The sequence below is a fragment of the Notolepis coatsorum genome (genome assembly GCF_963971535.1).
Source record: "Notolepis coatsorum genome assembly, chromosome: 7".
NCBI classification, from domain to species: Eukaryota; Metazoa; Chordata; class Actinopteri; order Aulopiformes; family Paralepididae; genus Notolepis; species Notolepis coatsorum.
The window spans coordinates 100,480,646-100,501,518 of NC_140171.1; positions in this window are offsets into that span (position 1 = coordinate 100,480,646).

Sequence of the window (20,873 nt, forward strand, 5' to 3'; positions counted from 1 at the left end):
ACAAAAACAAGGATCCACGAAAAGAAAGTAAACGCACAGGAATCCTCCCCGGAGAAAATGGGGAGCGACACAATGTCTCACACCGGAGTAGATGGCAGTAGATGGCACGACGTCTCACACCGGAGACGCGGCAGTAGATGGTAGAATACAGATGGCACGACGTCTCACACCGGAGACGCGGCGGTAGATGGTACGATACAGAACAACCTGGCGACGAGTGAAAAGGCAGTCGGAACACTTATACTATCCCGACGAGCTGATTGCCAACCACTCTCAGGTGCGTAAAGCTGATTGTTCTGCACGCCCCCCGTTGGTAAGCTTGCAGTGTTTACCCAGCTCTCACACACGGTTACGGAAGTACGATGTGGTGGGACAGATAGACAGAGAAAAAGACTGGGTATTACAATTCGCCTAGCTCCGTTCATGCGTTTTCGAACCCTGCTCTGTTATCTGCGACAGCCCTGGCCAACAAGATTCAAATAAACGCAGAAATCTCACAGTAGGGAGCAGTCGGCCTGCTCTGCCCTCCCTATATATCAATGTATTGGAACTAAAGGCAGTGCATTTGGTCCTCGGGGTGCTTGTAGCACTCTCGTGAGGAATCGGCACATCCTAATCTGGACAGACAGCATAACGGCGGTGAGGAGTGCGCCCCCCCCCCCCCCCCCCCCCGTCTCCACCAGGCGGCAGGCGAGCTCTGGCTATGGGCAATATCGCAATCTGCTCTCCGCATTTCCGGAAAAAGGAAATGTGGGGACAGACTTGATGTCACAAGGGGGCCACGTGGACCTGCTTGCGAGCATTCAGTCCCACCAGTGCCCCCTGTGGTTCGCAGATCGGTCGAAGGGACAACCCTCCTCTGGGAGTGGATGCCTTCTCTATATGCCTGTGGTCACACCGCATACTATAACATTTCCCCCCATCTGATACGGGTACGTCGGGGACACAGGACTCTTATCCTCTTATCTCTTAGCCGGACCGGATCAGCCAATTGGTTCCCCGTTCTAATTCAACGTCTAGTGGCTCCACCATGGTCTATCCCATGGTCTCTGGAGCCCTCTCTGGAACCCTCTCTCGGCACACGGCATGGTGTTTCGGCCGCCTGTCCTGGGACAGCATCTGATGGCCCGGCTGCTGAGAGGTTGAATTTGGAATGGATAGGTATTAACGCTGATGTGATTAATACCATCCGGAGCACGCTCTCCGTCCACTGCCGTGGTTTACGCAGGAAAGTGGCGTATATTTTCAAGAGTGGTGTCGGGCTGAGGGTTTGTGCACTTGCAATATGTCTTAAAGCGCACGCAGGACCTCAGGGCTACCAGTCAACTGTTTGTTTGTCACGGTGGCCCTAACAAGGGTGAGGCGCTGTCAAAACAATGCCTGTCACACTGGTTGTACGAGGCCATTGCCCTCTGTTACACCTTAGCTGGACAGGTTCCCCCCGCAGGTGTCAGAGAGTGTTTCACCCGTGGTGTGGCGGCCTCTGCTGCCCTGCTTAGAGGGGTCTCGTGGAGGACACTTGCGCTGCGGTTTCGTGGTCCTCCCCGGGTCCCTTTGTCGGGTTCTATCTTGTGGACATGACTGAGAGCTCTGTCTCTTGTGCGGTCCTTAGGGCTGGGACCTCTTCTGCATCCCGTTGCTAGTGTGTTAGCGGGATGTGTGGTGATGTAGACAGTGGGTTTTTATGCACGGTCTACTCACGTTGTGCGTTTTAGGGAAGCTGCGCCCTATTACACATAGTGTCAGAGTTTTATCCTTCCGCTCCTCATTAGGACAAGTGTGGGGCTAGGACCCTTGCCTCGCCTATTGGACTATGCTTGCGCCTATGGCGTACATTGATTTAAAAAAAAAATTAACCGTTCATGCACCTTACATCTACCTGGCCACGCCCACTTCCGGTAGTATATAACCCTGTGTAGTGGCCATGCTCACCCTCCTGAGTCAGAATTTCACGTGAAAAACAGCCAGGGGTCCTCAGGGCCAAAAAGCAAGACGCTTTGACAGTTATGATATAACTAGGGTTATATGATAACCTACGCTATATTTCATACTGGCTCAGCGTCTTGCTTTGCCTCCATAGAGCTCTGTTCTACTTTTTTGGCGCAGCAGCTCGTGCAGGTCCGGGGTGACTTAGTCATGTGACTCAGTTGGTATTGCTGATTGGCTTGAACAAAGTAGGGCCTATGTTTGTAAACAGCGAACAACTATTATGGCACTCAGAGATGCCAATGTCCGCGAGCGAGCGGGCGAAGTCGCTCTCCCCCACCTGGGTAACAGGTGGGGTAAATGGACAATGGTGGAAATGTATTCAAATAAAATACTTGTCATTGGTTGATTTGGAAAAAATATTTGGGACTTCCAACCTACAGTCAGTGTTAATTTTGGCAGCTATTTTCATTTTAGTTTTAGTCTTATGGCGCTTTTCCACTGCATAGTACCTACTCGACTCTACTCTACTCTACTCTACTCGCTTTAGGTACCTGGTACCATGTTGCTTTTCCACTGCAGGTACTAAAATAAAGTACTCAGTTTGTCTCCGTGTGGGGAGGCGGGGCTGCTGGTGATCAGCATGAGAGCTCACCGAGTGAATCCACAGTCACTTGATCCTCAATAGGAAACCAACCTAGATTTACCCTGAAGGACTGGTTCTGGCCGAACTGTTCGTTATACAAGTATCACAGAGACATTTCAAATGTACTCACAGTTGCAGGAGGGTTTCGGACAGAGATACGGGATGGTTTGAAAGCTTGGCGTTGCTAATAAACATTTTAAATATTTTTTATAAACTGCTCAAAACGGCATTATTTTCGGCGTTGGGTGCATGATGCGCATGCGCTGTGATCACACCAGGCAGCCAACGCCGGAAATAATGCAGTGTTGAGCAGTTTATAAAAAATATTTAAAATGTTTATTAGCAACGCCGAGCTTTCAAACCATCCCGTATCTCTGTTCGAAACCCTCGTGCAACTGTGAGTACCTTTGAAATGTCTCTGTGATACTTGTATAACGAACGGTTCGGCCAGAACCAGTCCTTCATGGTAAATCTAGGTTGGTTTCCTATTAAGGAGCAAGTGACTGTGGATTCACTCGGTGCATCACAGTCACGAAAGGGGCTATGAGCTTGGCAAGCCAGAGTAAAACACAGTTTTCAATCAATCAATAACAACATTAACGAGACTCTCGTTGTGTCTATTCTGCTAACGCTAACATTACCCCTCATTGTGTCTATTCTACAAGCGTTAACGTCAGCTCGGCTGTCTATATATGCTAACGTTAACGTTAGCATATCGTTAGCATACCAGTCGCGTCTATTTGCTAACGTTAGCATTAGGTAATAACCGGTTTAAAATGGATGGTGATTACCTCGCGTTGTGTCTATTCTACTAGCATTAACGTTACTCATACAAACAATCAATAGCGAGTTATATTGATCCCGCTATGTACGATAGCCATGCTAAAACGCTAGCACAACACTAGCACATTAGAACATTCCTTCCACCGTTGTGGAGCTTAAGCCTTAACAAGTCAGCGATCTTTTTGCGAGACTAAACTCTCCGCTCGGTGGCAAATTGTGTTGATGTCGGTTTTGTTTAATCAATAAATGAGGCAGAATACACAGTGACTGTATCGTTTGTTTATTGAACTTGTGCCTGCTGCAACCATAATGACATTAAAGATGGCGGCTCGGGCTTTCTGTTTTCGTTCAGACCAGTTCAGACTCTCCCGACGCGTCTCTCTTCTGACCAATCAGTGGTCTGCAGTGTTTCACGTGACTTTTATAGTACCAGTTCTACCCGCTTGGCTCGCGCTTGGAACCAGACTCGAGCAGGGACTAAAAAAGTACCGAAAAAGTACCTGGTACCAGCCTGGTACCAGGTACTTTGGTAATGGAAAACCGAAAATACCGAGTAGAGTAGAGTAGAGTAGAGTAGAGTAGGTACCATGCAGTGGAAAAGCGCCATTAGTCATGTGTCAAGTGCTCCTTTTTTCGTTTTCATCATATTTAGTCATCTTCATTTATTTTTCGTTTAGTCAGTTTTAGTCAACTAAATGTCTGAATTTTTTTGTCTTAGTCAGTTTTTGTTTCAATTTTGTCTTTTTTGTTTTAGTCTACATTTTGTCGACGAAAACGGATGACATTTTTGTCTATTTTTAGTAGGGATGTCCGATATTATCGGCCGACCAATATTATCGGCCGATATCGGCAGTAAAATGTGATATCGGAAAATATCGGTATCGGTTAAAAAAAAAAAAACAATAACAATATTTGTTATATATATATCCAGTGAAATTATTAGTTACCTGAAATGATTCAGTTTTTTGGGGGGGGAAACCCTGCATATATCGGTATCGGTTGATATCGGTATCGGAAATTAAGAGTTGGACGATATCGGAATATCGGTATCGGTAAAAAAGCCAATATCGAGCATCCCTAATTTTTTGTTAATGTACAAAAAAAATATTATATAAATTATAAAACTTTTTTTGTCTTTTCTTTTTTATAGCTACTGTTTTATAATTTATATATACTGTTTTTAGTAATAACTAGAAAGTAATGGTATTTATTTAACAACAGGTGATTGGATAGATTAGTATTAGTATCATTAAAAGTTCTATGCTCAACTATGCTTCACCCACGGAAAGGTTGTTGGCACATTGGTTCCACACGGACATTATATGTTGTTGCACTTGCTTCCAGAAGGCTCCGTTTAGGTCAGCTAGTAGCAGAGGCTCTGTTGTGATTTTTAATGCACAATAAATATTCAACATTCTCTTTTGAGACTCCGCCTCAGACTCTTATCATTTGGCACTAAAAGCTAAACATTGTCACTGTATGGCTGTCCGCAACATGTCATTAATTGTGTGCGAGAGGTCGATCAGTTAGCCACATTAGCGTGAGCTAGGTTAGCCACTAGCTAACGCGAGCTAGATGGAAATACAAACAATGTAACGTTACTGGTGAAAAAGTGATTTACCTTGGAATACTCCTTTGCCTACTTGCTGTACTTTGCTTGCAGGTCTGCAGCTGGATTATGAATAGTCCCAACTTTAGCCAAGGTAACGTTAAATTACCACTTTTTGGAGCTTTTCAAATAGCTCGAGCTAATGCTAATAACAGATCTCACCGTCACACTGCTCTGTCTGGACGATGTCATTAAGAAAAGTTAAAATTATTTTGTCTCGTCTTGTTTTAGTCAACAATATCAACATACATGAAGAGAAATTTCGTCCTGGTTTTTGTAAATTACATTTTTGTGTCCTCAGTTATGGTCAACGATATTTAATAAACTATTTAGTCTCCTTAGCGTTACATGGTCTTCAATAACGTGACGTCACGTCTCGTTGTCGTCATGAAAAAAACCTTTGTTGACGAACATCTTTCGTCACCATTTTAGTTGACAAAATTAACACTGCCTACAGTATGTGCAAAGTTTCATCCAAATTGGAACACAACTGTAGGAGTCGTGGGTGATGCGGACACACAGACACACACACGAGGACAGGAGTGATTGCAATACCCTCTTGTCTCCCGCAGTGTCTCAGTCTCTCGCGTGCCGGTGTAACTACATGGCTCATCCATGTCTGGACTGCTGATCACATGGGAACTGTATTGAGAGGCATGAAGCAATAGTCTGGTGTCTGCTTCCCCCTGTATTGAGAACAGTGGTAAAACCTCCCCTGTGCCACTGCTGTTGACTCTGATGACATGGCACTCAGACCCATGTAAAACTATCAAAGTGATGTCTTGAATTTGCTCTTTGCTAATCTTCCAAATGTATCTTGAGGTTTCATTGCCTGTATCAGAGCCATTGCCATGTCATAGAACAGAGGCAGAGGACCGTGCAGAGGCAGGAGCTCTGGCCAGGGCTGACCGACAGCGGGCTGAAAACCCAAGATCTCAGACTCCCACAACCTCCTCCCATTCCCTGCGTGGCTGAATAAGTGTATGAATGAATAAATTAATAAATGTTTCATATGGTGTATTGTGTTGTAAATAGTTTATATTGTTTAAGTTATGTTTATGTTTATAAAATGTTATGACCTTACTCCTAGAACTCCTAGAACCCACCTCACCCCTGCCCACTTTGACAACCTAGGATGGCTTAGAGTAGACGACAGAGTACAGCAACTTGCAATGGGCCTGGTCTACAAGATACACTACACGACCAAGGTACCCATGTACATGTCAAAATACTTCCCAAAGGTCAGTGAATACCACGATCACAACACCAGAGGGGGCTCCACAAATCATGTTAAACCCAGATTCGGCTCAAACAAGGGACTAAACACGTTTCGCAATTATGCCACATCAATGTGGAACACCCTACCCAAAGCTGTAAAGGAATGTGAATCACTACCCACTTTCAAAACCACTCTCAAAGAACACTTACGGGAGACTGCAATTCGAAACTGGCCCCTACAAATGTCCTAACCCAGTTGTACAGTAAATGACCAAGTATGGCTTTGTCAGTATTCCAATGTACAGTGTACAGTGTCCCCCACCCACCCCCTACTCAACCCCCCCCCCCCCCCCCCCCCCCCCACCTCCAATGTACAGTCCCCCCAACCCACCCCACCTACCCAACCTCCCCCAATGTACAGTTTCTACGTCAAATGTATATACACTATTTTTCTGGACACTTTTTGTATCACAAACAGTACTGTATTTGCAAATCTGGTATGTCAAACTCATAAATGTATAGATGTAGCAGTACTGTCTATCTGTATGTCGTGTGTGTCATATATGTTATGATGAATTGAAAATGGGGGACCCTGGTGTAAACAAGACGAAAGTCTTTCTCTGGTCTGCATCCCCTTAACAATTGTATGTATTGAGCTGTACTGTACTGTACCCATTCTGCAATCTGTTAATAAACGTTTCAATCAATCAATCAAAACTCTTTCTCTGCCACGCTGGGAACGGGATATGGCCGGTAGCTATCGGTAGGCCGGTAAGAGCTAGCTGTTAGCCGGTAGCTGGCCGTTGGTCAGTGCCGACGGTGGGCCTATGAAGGCTAGCGTTAGCTTGCTGCTAACCGTCAGCCTGGAGTTAGCTGTTAGCTTGTGCTAACCGTTGGCGTTAGGCGTGGGGAAGTAGCGGGCCCTGAGCACTCTGACTCGGCGTCATCTCTGGCAGAAGATGCCGTCGGCCTGCACCATGGCCGGCCGCAGGATGTGGGCTAAACGCTGGAGCGAGGCTCCAGTCGTCGCCACTTCTGTCCCCGCCAGCAAGAGGCCTTGTCAACATGGTGGACCAGCCATTTGTTGCGGCCATTCATCCTGCGTCCGGGGGTCAGGTAGGACATTACACTATGCCCCACTCTTCTTCCCCCCCCCCCCCGAATGTTTTTGGTTAATAACAATGTTTTTGTTAACAAAACGTGTGTTTACTTGACTGCATTTTGGGGGATACGACGTGTGCTATGTGAACTCACAGCTACAAATGCTGGGGACGCCTTCTTGCTTGGAGTTTGTGCAGTTTTCTTGGAAAATTTGCGTTGGTTGCTATTGTGTATAACTGGGCAAAGCCTGTAGTTCTAACACTTAGCCAAGGCTTATGTCCTTCTCTCTACTTAAGACAGCGTTCTTTCTTACGTGAGTAAAAGTGACTTGGGTGTTATTGTATGATGAGAGTTGTGTGTGTTTTCATGTGATACGTTTAGGTAAACGTAGCATTGAGTCCACAACTGGTATGGGTGTTACCTCACAGAGTTGTACATATGTGGCATATGAACCGAGGACCTTTTGGTCCCTCTCTCTTTAGTCTGATATTTTTCTTTGCCTAAGGGTAATGATAAAAAATAGCTGTGGCAAGTTCTTCACACATAAGCCAGAGCCGTGAAATAAAACCTGTTTTTTTACACAACCGAGGTTATCGGCTGTGGCTGGTGTGCATGATTTAAAGCTTTTACTCTAAGGTAAGTATGTGCTTTTCATGTAGCATGCTATGCAAACTGGTGTCACGGCTCTGCTTTTTGATGGTATCATATCAGGGGTGAGGTGGTGAGGGGGTGGATAAAATAGAGCTCCCCCCCTGGATATAGTTATATCCTTTACGAAACTGATTGGCCAAGAGGTTGTGCCTTTCTACCTATCTGTCTCCCTGCCGATGGTGTTCTCTCTCTCTTCACGGGGGGGGGGTCCTGTCTCCCACACCAAATCAGGATAGGTGGGACACGGGATTCCCCCGGCCATTTGAAAACGTCACACTCACAGGTGCTTTTTCTTGCTGGCCAAGAGACATGTCCGTGAGTTACAGGGTCTGTACTACAGACCGCTGTCATTGTAAAGGATAGGTGATGCAATGCAGTAGAGACAATTTGTCTTCTACTCTGCTCCCTACCAGTAGTGTATATTGGTCAGAGCCTCAGATAGTTTCAGAGCCTCCTCCTCAGAGAGTCTTAGTCCAATTGTTACATGAACCTTTTTCAATTGTTTTACTCACGTTGTGGTCTCTCTGGGAAAATCGCTGTCTTCTCCTCTTACTGTACATAAAGAGCAGAATTGACGCGGTTGTTATTCCCAGGTTCATCGTATGTGAGCCTGTGTCTGTGTCTCTAGACCGGCTCCGTGCTGCTCGTCCCAGACAGCAAGGGGAAACGTTGTGAGGCTCTTTCTTGTTAGAAATTCGCTGTCACTGTTCTCGGGTTCTTTGCGAGCATAATACGCTGTTTTATGAAATCAGCGTATGGTCTTACGAGACCGATCAGCGCTAGCCCAGGGTGTTTTTTCAATGATTGAATATGCTTTGTGGGTCCGGCGCACCTTGGTTGCCCAACATCATAAAAACTGCGTTTTTTATGCGGTCGGCTGGGAAGGAGTTTTTTGTCTCTACCGCGCGCCAGTGCACTAGGTTAGACTCGACGGCTCACGTACATCTCCGGGGGGAGATGACGGAGTAAATCAAAACATTGGCAGGGAGGTCTCACTCCCATTGGGTGGGCCACCAGGAGTAGTTCGTTCGCGTACTGACCGTCTTGGTGGTGCCCTCTGTGATGTTTTGGATCGACACGCGTACCTACCCCCCTCTTAGGACTGGGGGCTGCGGCGTGACTAGGGCACGGGACTGGTCCTGTTCGCACCGGACCGGATCAGTTTAACCCGTTGTCCACCGGGGCGCAGACAGGTTCTGGTACCCTGAAGGACTCTGTGCTTTTCCGGGGGGAAAATGCCAGGTCGGGCCGGACATCACAGGGGTTGATGTCATGAATGTGTGTGTCATATAGTTAAGCATTACATCACACGCAGGAGTGGTTTGTGACCAATAAACCATGCCTAGGGGTGGTTGTTAGGCCCGAGGCGCAGCCGAGGGTCGTTAGACCCCCCTAGGCATGGTTTATTGGTCACAAATCACGACTGCACGTGGTGTAAAGCTTTTATACAACTGCCAGATTCATCCAACCTTATTTCTATACAATAAACACACATTAATCGAAGATTTATTGAAAAAACCATCCGCCAGAAAAAGTAGTTCCCACAACTCCATGTGGAAGCAGCTTGAAGTGCATCCAACCAAACTAACACATCCAACTGTGTATTATTGGAATGATTGAGAGAAGTTGCCTCATGTGGAAGCAGCTTGAAGTGCATCCAACCAACTAACACATCCAACTGTGTATTATTGGAATGATTGATTGAAAATTTATTAAAACGTTTTCTTTGCCCTATAGGAAAAAAACGTTTTCTTCGCCCTATTTTTTTATTTATTTCTTTTAGCCTAAACTTAACCAGTTGGAAACCAGGGGTACAGTAATAAAATTAGCAATCAACCAATCAATCAATTCAATAGACCATGCTCACTTAAAACAGCGCTGCTTCTCTCTCAGTCTGACTCCCCCGCTGTTGCAGACAGGAGTGTGTGTGTGTGTGTGTGTGTGCGTGTGTGTGTGTGTGTGTGTCACAGTATGTGTGTGCGTGTGCGTGTGTATGTGTGTGTGTGTGTGTGTGTGTGTGTGTATGTGTGTGTGTGTGTTTGTGGGTACGCCAGCGTCGGAGTGAGAGAGAACGCTGCAGTCAGTAGAAAGTAGGAAGGAAGAAATTTAAATCAATCAATTAATCTATCAATCAATCCGCGATTTTTCTTTTGTTCTAGATTGAGTCAAGACCCATCAATTACATCATCCAACATTGTTTAAAATACTAACACATTCCCCTTGACAGAATCGCTTCATATTTAGTCGTTATGGTGCTTTCAACATAACCATTTGTTGTCCGCGATCCTGTTTTCTCCCGGAGTGAGCCGGGGAGGGTTATGTGATTTGGTTGTGGGCGGGTCCTGAGCCCAGGACCGTGGATTGTTGCCAATAAAGACGTGTGAATGGCCAATCAGAATCGAGAAATTTGCATGCCGTTGTATAAATGCCACTACGAGTTGCCCTTAACACTTTGAATGCCACTCACGGCTTTCCTCTGGTTATTACGCCTCCGGGTTGAATGCCCATCACGAGAATATTCGTTTTATTCGTTTTTTTTTTATTAGCGATCTGAAATCATATTGCATCAAGCGAGCCTACCGTTGGAGATCCAGTCACCCCAGGCACTCAGATGTGAAAAAAGCGCCCCCTATCGTCTCCCAGATGGTAAATCACCCTTTTGGATTGGACTCAATGAAAGTGAATGGGAGAAAGGATTTCTGACTCCACATTTTACTTCTCACTCACGCAGCCGGCATCGACCGGCATCACTCCGGAGCCTGAAGAGCAGCAGGGATTATGTGTTCTACTGTATACACGGTTGATCAATACAATGATCGATTTTTTCGAATGGTGATCAGGAATTGGAATAATCCATTTGGATACCATCTGATCTCAGGTAAGGAATCTATGTTATCAGTCTTAGGATGATCAGACTTGTTTTCACGGATATATAAGCGTTTCCCCTATATGTGATATAGCTGTTTTGACTGTAAAAGTCATCAGGAAATAAGAGCAGCGATTATCAGCGCGCGGCACGAGCGTGCGTGCGCACACATATACTATCGATTATCTAGCGTTTATTTGAAAACTATTCATAAATAGGCCGACAAATAACAACGTTCTAGAATATTCCAGTAAAAGGCGATTATCATAGAATGGGTTGTTTTTTCCGCGAAAACGAGTGATTTTCAAAATGCTATCAAACGGAAATGAAGCGATAAAAAAACAATCTGCTTTGACAATGTTGACTGGGAAATGAGTCTTTGATAAGCGACGGGCAGATTAGACACATAGCCATAATTTAAAACATAGATTAGGTGATATTAACGTTAACATTGGAGTGGATTTGGGCATTCAAGGGGGTAAAAAGGAAAACACGGACTGGCTCTCAAAGTGTTAACAGTGGCGTGCATTGGTCCATACTGTGTTGTACCTTTTGCTCGATGTTAGGGGGTTGGTCTTTCTCCATTTGTTTTCACCCCTCCCTCCCTGCTAAACCGGGGATGGGAGGGGGCTGTCGGGAGGCTGCTTCTGTCAACTCCTCTATGCATCCCTGTGTAGGTCCCGGTCTGCCAGGCCCAGGTCGGGCCTTGCCCTCAATGACCTGTTGGCCTGGGTTAACCCTTTTTAAACCTGAAACGCTTGAACTGCATTGTATAGCCTATGTATACGCGCAGTTATGTTTCTGTTTTTTTTTGTGGGTTAAGGGAGCAACCACCTCCTGTTAAAGTAAACATAGGGGGGTGGTTGTCTCCCCGGTGTGTTGGTAGCAGAGTTGACTCGGGTTGAGCCCGGGTCTGACCCTGGCTGCCCGAGAGTATGCCCCCGCATCTTTCATGACGTCTGCCAATTGTGTCAAACTCTTTCTCTGAACCTCGACCCCGCGGGATTAATAAATTGGTGGCGTCAGGGTTCGTGGAGATTGTGACATGGTGCACAGCATACCGAAACACCCTTTCTGCCGGGATACTGTTCTTACAGTAAGCCCCATAGGCGCCTGTCTAGTCCACAGTGCTCCGGGCGCAGGTCGAGTTCTTCTCTTGGGGCCTGGAATGAGGGATCAACCTCTTTGGAGGGTTGTTTCCCTGGCGCGCCGGCTGGCCCCACAATATTGTAGGGGGGAAGCCTCTTTGGGAGCGCTTCGGAGCGGCGTTCCAAGGGGAGAAGGGCCTTCACCTGGTTTAGGCCCTGTCCTATACGCTGGCGATGTATGCGGTGGTGTCACCAGTGACCGCCTGGTGGGGTCTCGATGCCGCGGCCTCGTTGACCTCACCAGGCCCCTTTTTTCAGGGGGTCCTAGCCCCCGGGATGTGGCCTGCGGCTGGGACCTCCTCCGCGGCCTGCTGCTACGGCCTTGCCATGGGATGCAGGTTTTTGACCCCGACCCCACGATGTTGGGGGCTGTGACGTTTTTTTTTGCTTTACGTCCGTTCCCTGGTGGCGTGTAGGATGCACGTCCGAGTAGTCGCGGGCCCTTCTAAACAAAGGTAAGTCCCACGGTCTGCTCACCCTGTGCGTTTGAGGCGCTAAACCCAGGTCCAATCTCCCTCCCGTCCCTCGCTAGGGGGGGCCCGGATCCTCCCCGGTATTCTTTTGGTTGTAGGGGACCTCAGCGGGTACATCTGTCGGGCTTCCGCTCTGCTCAGCTCTTGTGTTCCAATAGAGCAGAGCGTAAGCTATAACGAAATATAACGAAGGTTATCCTATAACCCTAGTTATATGAGTAAAAGGGAGCGCTCTGCTCTGACTCACTGAGGACCCCACGGTCTTCCGTTTCGGCGGTGAAAGACTGGGGAAGGAGCTGATAGTATGGCCATGACCCCGCTTATATAGGAGCGGATGTAGGAGTGGTCAGGCAGGTGGGCAGGTGCGTACACGTGGTGAAAGTTTTCATGATAGAATATGGTTAAAGGGATAGTTCCAATAGAGCAGAGCGTTCACTATTACTCATATAACTAGGGTTATAGGATAACCTTTGCTATGGATCAGAGTCAGAGATTTTATTTGCCATGTATGGACGAATCCACATTGGAATACAGGTACAGAGCAAACACTGTGTGTCTACAACTAATCGAAACAGGAGCAGAGTAGAAACAGTACAGAATCTTTTTTTGTAAAAACACAGACAGTATAAAAGGACAAAGCTAAAGTTGATATCAACATCCCCTAAAAGTGCATATCATAGTAAAGTGCATAATGCATAGAGGCACAATTTACAGTAAAAGTAAAAATATAATCAAAGTGCATGATGCACAGACACACAAAAACAGCACTTCCACAACCTGACTAATAACACACTAAAACAAAATAGGATAATATACAAATCTAGCCTTTGGAGTTATTCAGGCTGCGCACAGCACTGTGGAAGAAACTCTTAGTAAACCGAGAGGTAGAGCATGTGATAGAGCGGTAGCGTCTGCCCAAGGGGAAGGGGACAAAGAGGCCTGCGGCTGGGTGACCAGAGGGGTCGTTGATAATGCCAGAGGCAGCCTGGCACCATATATCTCTTCTAGAGCTGGCAGGCTAACCCCGATTGCGTGCGAGACGCACAATTCTGTTCAGAGATTTCTTCTCCTGGTCTGTAATGTTACCAAAACCATAATGCAATACTTTGGCCCATTTGACATCGAGTATCTATCGTTCAAGATGTGAAACCTGTCAACCTGTAAATGTAAATACCATGATCAAATCTGCAAAAAAGATTATCGTCAATGATAAAACTGAGGAAAACAAAAACAAATCCTGTGAGCTTTGGAAATTACTCAACAATCAACTAGGCTGCAGTAAGAAACTGAAAACCAGATTTACAAACATCAACATTAAGACGGACAACACTCTCATCACAGACAAGCTGGATGTGGCCAATTACTCAAACACATTCTTTACAAACATAGCCACAACACTGGTTAATAAACTACCCTCCCACTCTGGGCATTTTGGTGTAGAACACATCCTAGCCTTCTACATAAACCTAGGGCGGGGTTCGCAAAGACGATTTCAAACTCGAAATGGTAACAACTGATGAGGTGTTAAAAAATACTGACCGCCCTCCAACCTAACAAGGCCACTGGCCATGATAATATCCCCTCCAAATTCCTCAGAGACTCAGCAGCCACCATCACTCCAGTCATCACCCTCATAAACCTCTCCATAAAACAGGGACACGTCCCCAAAGATTTCAAAATTGTGAGAGTGACCCCCCTGCAGTGAGCTGGATGCAATCCTACCTGGAGGGGAGAGAACAGATGGTGGAGGTGAACGGTACCCTATCCCCCCCTCCTCCCAGTCAGCTGTGGTGTTCCACAAGGAAGCATACTAGGACCTTTACTGTTCCTAATGTATGCAAATGACATGTCATCAGCTTGTGACTGCAACTTGTTCCTGTTCGCGGACGACTCAGCCCTGCTGGTCTCTGACAAGAACAAGTTACAGGTTGAAAAAGCCCTCAGCTCTGAACTCGGCAGAATCTGCACCTGGCTCGCTGATAACAAACTATCATTACACCTGGGTAAAACGGAATCCATTCTCTTTGGATCAAATAGCAAACTCAGCAAGGCCAACGGCTTCTCTGTTACAGTGGGTGACAATATTGTCACAAGGAAAGATGAAATTACCTACCTCTAGGTCCCATCCTAGAGGCAAATCTTTCCTGTGACAAAATGGCAACCAATGTAATCAAAAAAGTCAACCAACGAACAAGATTTTTTTGTACAGGATCTCCTCTCTGGTAAACAAGAATACATTGAAGACTCTAACAGGAGCACTCATTCCAGGGTTCTACGACTATGCTTGCACCTCATGGTACCAAAGCCCCTCAAAGGCCCTAAAACAAGGCTACAAACATCACAAAACAAACTGGTCAGACAATTGCTTGGCCTTACTCCTAAAACCCACCTTACCACTATCCATTTTGACAACCTAGGATGGCTTAGAGTAGACGACAGTACAGCAACTTGCAATGGGCCTGGTCTACAAGATACACTACACCACTAAGGTACCCATGTACATGTCGAAATACTTCCCAAAGGTCAGTGAAGTCCAGGACCACAACACCAGAGGGAGTTCCACAAATCATGTTCAACCCAGATTCGGCTCAAACAAGGGACTAAACACGTTTCGCAATTATGCCACAATAATGTTAATCTTCTTAGCAGTTGTTTGTATTGAGCCGTACTGTATTGTACCCATTCTGCAATCTGTTAATAAAGTTTTCAATCAATCAAACCTATGGCCAACATGCAGTCGTCCTGCGCCACAAACCCCTCTTCCATCTCTAATTAATGAACGTCATTAGGGCCAAAGTCATATAAGCCCTCAAGCCAGGCATGTACAGTTTGAGAAATGTGTGTCCCGTGCCTGATAAGGAGGCAATACATACTGTAAGCCTGGTGATGAAAGGCAGGGAATTACAATGTGAAATACAAATGTTCAACAAAACCATCAACATTGACTCAGCTAGACCTCTTTCTTATATCCGCGGCGCTAACAGAAATAAAAACCCAGGCCTATATGTTAAAGCGCAGATTGGCTTAGAGGACGATAATGTCTTGTATGAACTACCAGTAATAGAAATCATATTAACAACAAAAATGTGTTCCATCTTCATGTCAGATGATTTTCAAAAAGGTGCACGATGAGTCAATGCAAAAAAAGAACAAGCAAAGATATTGCTGAAAGTTCAGAACGTTGAAAATGTTTCACTCCATAGATTAATCTAGATAAATTTCTTTTAATGCTTTAAATTATTTAAATTAATCTCAAGTTAAAGCATTAACTTTGACAGCCCTAATATATATTATATGCTACTCCTCACTACATATAGTGCCCTTCAAAGGTCCACTGGAATTCAGCTGGTGAGTGGACCTATGAAAGCCTCATGCCTTCAGATTGAATGTGAGTGATGCCTCCTAGTGGTCATTACCAGTTACTACAATGGTATGCCAATGCACATAAAGGGGCACTTCACCAACAAAATCCTGGTTTCTTTTGCACACAATCTGACACATGGGAAAACTGTCAACAGTGTTGCACAAATGCAATTGATTTGGGATATATTGGGATGTGTCCACATGTATGTGTCCACATGTGATGTCATCCATAAGTACAGTTCAATGTAATTATCTAAATTGCAGAGCCTAAAATGTATGAAAGGATAATACAAAAAAAGGTTACACAAAAGTGGGGTGAGTTGTTTCATGTACGTTGAATAGTTAATTGTACTTTGAATAGTTCTTTTTTTAGTCATTCAAATCAAAACAAATCATTGCAACCAAATATTAAGGCCATAGCAATAGTGAATATGGTCAATTGTCATCCTGAGCCAATATTTGCGGTACAGTACAGGTATTTGTAGTGAATAGTGATGTCAAGTAATGTTGTTTCCTGCATGTACTGTATGACAAATTATGTGGAATTAATGAGTAGTTCTATGACGTTAATGGATTGCTCAGCACCTGTTCTGCACTGTACTTCACTTCGTGCACGAGCACTGAATAAAAAATTCCACCATGTACCTTTACATCCCAACATCCGTCTGACCACACCCCCTTCCGCTTACCTTCATAAGCAGGTGTGTGGTCACCTACTCGCCTCCTTCTTCACTTTCACCACAAGGAAGTGCCTTCGGTAGATCCCCACTTGACGAGGTTGTTAGCTGAAGAAAGTTGAGACGTGTTTACATTGTGCTTATTTTTTTTTCTTCTCTCATAAATATTCGATAGAAAAATCTAAGTCATAATGTCTACTTCGGAGAGTCGCAGAGCCACTCTCCACCAGCGGTTCTCCATTTCCGCCTCCGTCGTGTGTTCTGGTGCGGGGCTGTTGCCTCTCTCGTGGTTGACAGCCACGCCCGGTAGGCGTCCTATGGGTAGTTTGCTTCTCCGAGAAGCTGGTGCACCGGTGCCGTCGCCTCTGCGATGGCCTGGTCGTGGCTCTGGTTCCTCTGCTTCCGGGGAATCGTCCGCTGTTGAGCGTCCGGTTCCTTTGGTTCCAGAGGATTTGAGACGCAAACTTTTTGCGTCTGCTCGCTCCCGTCGCAAGATGGTGGCTTGCAGACGCGAACGGCCTGGGTTTGGTGAATTGCTGGAGCCCAGTGAGGATTTGTCGGTCTCTACCTGCCCGATGGAAACAGAGGATTACATGGTAGAGGCAGACGGGTTCTTATTTGAAGGCCCGGTGGAGACATGTATCCCGCCCGTCCAGGTAACACTGGAGGGGGGTGAAATGTCTCCTTGGGGCGCCTTGTTTGAAGATGTCGGGGAAGACCCTCGGACTCGTCGGCAGGATGCCCTACTATCAGCCACATCGGAATGTGGCTCCTTGACCAGTCGAAGCCTGCTGCATGTGAGGGATGCGGGCTCGGTGAAGGAAAGTCTGCAGGGGGAACTGCAGGCTTTGTTTCCCGAGCTTATGGCGGTGGCGGCCGCTGCAAACGGCGTGCCGCTGCTGCAGCCACTGCCTGTTCCTGTCCCTGATGATCTAATAGGTCATTGTCGTAAATTAAATTGATCAAAATGACCCGTATAAGCATTACAGGAGGGATCAAAATCATCTAGCGGTTTCTGGAAAAGGCCACAGGAGAATTCAGTCAAAAGCTAACAGTGCAACCCTTCACCCTTCACCTAGCAGCTATAGGAAAAAGCCCAGAGTGCCATAAAAATAAGAAACGACCAAATGTCAAACAGATGACACATCTTCCCCCACACAACGAACAGGGATGGTGCGCCCAATAACTAACTTTAAGTCAAAAAATTACAGCCTGAAGGCCAGCAGAGAAGAGTTCTGTTTACTTTAGCTAGCAGACCAAACAGGCCATTCTGGGATATCCACTGTTAGGTTGAGTGGGTGATAGATTTCAATCTGTATGAGGGTCGCATTCAGGGACACTTGGGTAAATCATTTTTAGAGGAAACTAGTTCATGTCCCCTCTGTAAGGTCACCTTGTAACGCTGTTTCGCAAGACCCAAATGAGTGTCACTTAGAGGGGAGACCTTCTAGCCAATAGAAAAGCATGCTCTCTGGGGTGACGGCACTGGACGGCGCAAGGGCGGGGGGGATTCTCTCTTCTCTATAAAACCTGCAGGTTGAATGATGGAGGAGACACAGAGACGAAGCGAGACACACACAGGCGCAGAGAAGGATCCTGAGGAGGGAGACACACACAGACCTGGAGATGGACTGAGACACAGACCTGGACAGGAGGAGACCTGGAGACTGGAGCGCTGAACCTCCACCGATGGAGAGAGACTCACCACCCCGGCGACTCGAGAGCCGAGCCGGAGACACAGAGCCACGGAGACAGACGATGACAGAAGATCGCTTCGCAGCAGGAGATCCTGCCACGGAGAGAGACGAAATCAAGCGCTCCTTGCTTGAGCGCTGAGACTGACGGAAAGCAAGGTTGCCTTGGCGACCACCACAAAGAGAAGCCGCGTGTTGTCATGGAACCCGAGAGACAACAATACCACCACCGAAGAAGAAAGCTCTGATCGGCCCTAGCTGATCAGATCATGGACAAAACTGCCACATCAAAGAGACAATTAGATTACAGTAAAGATCTTGTACTGGTTTGATTCATAGCTGTGGTTTATTTAGAAATGGAAATAAACACACCAGTTTGTTTTATTCAGACCACCTCGTCAGCTTCTTTCCTTAATTGAACCGAACATTTGAAATACCAAACAATGCAGAGGAGAAGGGTAAAAGACTATACGATCACAAATCAGATATAAATGAAGCAGAATATACTTCATCATCTCTGGCAACGTCGCCTGGTGAGAGGTGTGGACGTTGTCTACCCATTTTTCCCCTCAATGGGGGCCTATGTTCGTCGGGGCCAGGTGGTATCCCACATCATGGGCCTCACCCCCGCCTACGTACAAGTTACGCGGGTGGCGGGTTTGGTCGACGGTATGAGAGAGGGCGTGCCACGGCTTGATAGGCCGATGGCCACGCTCCTCTGTCCGGAGGTGGTGTGGGAGCCATTATGCAAGCCGGTTCCTCAAGAGAAATCGGCGAGGCGGTTGGCTTACTGGAGCGACCAGTCATTTATCGCCGGAACACAATCTCTGGCTGCTGCGTCTAACATCGCACAGCTGGCAAGATTCGTGTCCGGGGTATTGACGGGCAGCATGGAGCTGAGTGATGAACAACATGACCAGCTCACCCAGGCGGCAGGAGCTATCCTGCATCTGACTCAGCTGCAGGCCATAGCCGCTGGAAAAATGCGCGCCCTGGCGACTCTGAACCAGCGCCACCTTTGGCTGGAGCAGGCCCGTGTACCGGAGAAGAAAAGAAGTCCTCTTCTGACGGCACCCCTCTCCGATGCTGGACTGTTCGGGACGGCCCTGCAATTGATGACCTCAACGTGCAGAGAAATGGCAGAGAAGCGCTCCGTGCTCCAACCCCATTTTCCCCCTCCCGACATCGCCGGTGGAGTCAGACGGCTACCACGTCGTCGAGCTTCCTCCGCCGTGGCTGCTACTGCTACCACCGCCACTGCTGGCCCTTCGAAGAAGGCCAGGAGGAGAGAAGGCGCCGCTGCTGCAGCCGGCCCATCTGCGCCTGGAGGAGACGGTAGGGATCGCCGTGACCAGCCACCGATTGTCTACCGTCCCTCCGGGGCTTCCCGGGGTGGCAAATCCAGAGCGTCTCGAGGCGGCAGTGACTTTTTTCCCCTGTGGTCCCCTCTGTTAATCCCCTCCCCGGCCTCTCATATAATTTTGAATTTTGTTCGAAAATAAAAAGTCCCCTCTAAAGGGGGACTGTATTTTTTGTTAACAAACTGTGTGTTTCTTCACCAAAACATATGATGAGGTTGCAAAGTGTGAATCTTCACTAGTATACATTGATAGAAGGGTTGCGTTCGTGTTATGAGCTTAAGCAAGGTCTGCAGCCTACACTCGGTTATAGAAAGGTTTCTACCTCTGCCTGACACTCCACATGCAGGTAGAGGCTAGTTGTATGGTCTGTTGCTTACACAAGAAGTAATGTTGAGCTACAACACTGTTGTGTTAGTTGCAGTAATGCTCGTATACACACGTTCCACGGCCCAGCCGTTCGCTCTCTCTATCAGTGTTTTTCTATGTACAACATGGAATGCGGGTGTAGGATTCACACACACACGCGACTTGGTTTTGTTGTAAACCCTGTTCACAGTTATCTGTGGGTAGCGTGCATTGTATTAGCTTGCGCTATTTCATTAGCATTCTACCAAAGGTTTCATATGCTACAGTTGTTATTGTGTGTAGGGGGAAGGGTTTGTGAGGGGGTGCCGAATAAACCCCTCCTTCCCTCTTCTGATTGGTCAGGTTTTTTTTTCTCATCTCCTGTTAGGCCAGTCGGGGCCAAGCCGTTAGGCGCCTTGGCAGGGAGGGGGGGGGGGGAAGGGTTGCCCTGACTCTGCTCCTATTAAAAACAGGCGTTGAGTGTTGGGTTTCCCCCCGTCATGGCATATGTCACTACGCACGTTGCTATGACGATGGCTTCCGTGAGTTAGATCTTTACGTACGATCTGTTGTGTCAAAGTGTCGGGATAGAGCGTAGGACTTACGGGTCCACTACGCTCGATTTTATGTGTAACTTGAGTCAGTTGGTCACATGACTCGTAGTTACCATGGCTTTTTCATTCTACGACTCACGTGGGAAGGCTCTCTGGGGAATTTCGGTCTGAAGTCCTCTGTGATAGGGGTGACTGGATGTAAAAATGTAAACAGTTTTTACCCTCGGCTGTGTAAAATGGGATTCATGTCTGTTGGTGCTTCCTTCTTTTTAATAAAAATAGTTGGAGTATAGGAAGCACCACACCCCTCTTGTCGTTTCCCCTGGGCGCCTTGGGGATTCACTGAAAGGTCTAAATAGTCTGTTCATTGATGTGGTTGTGTCCCGACGCACGCTTAGTGCTAGCTCGGGGTGTTCTGTTAAGGATCATGCGGGTAGCTAGTACGCCTTGGTTGCTTG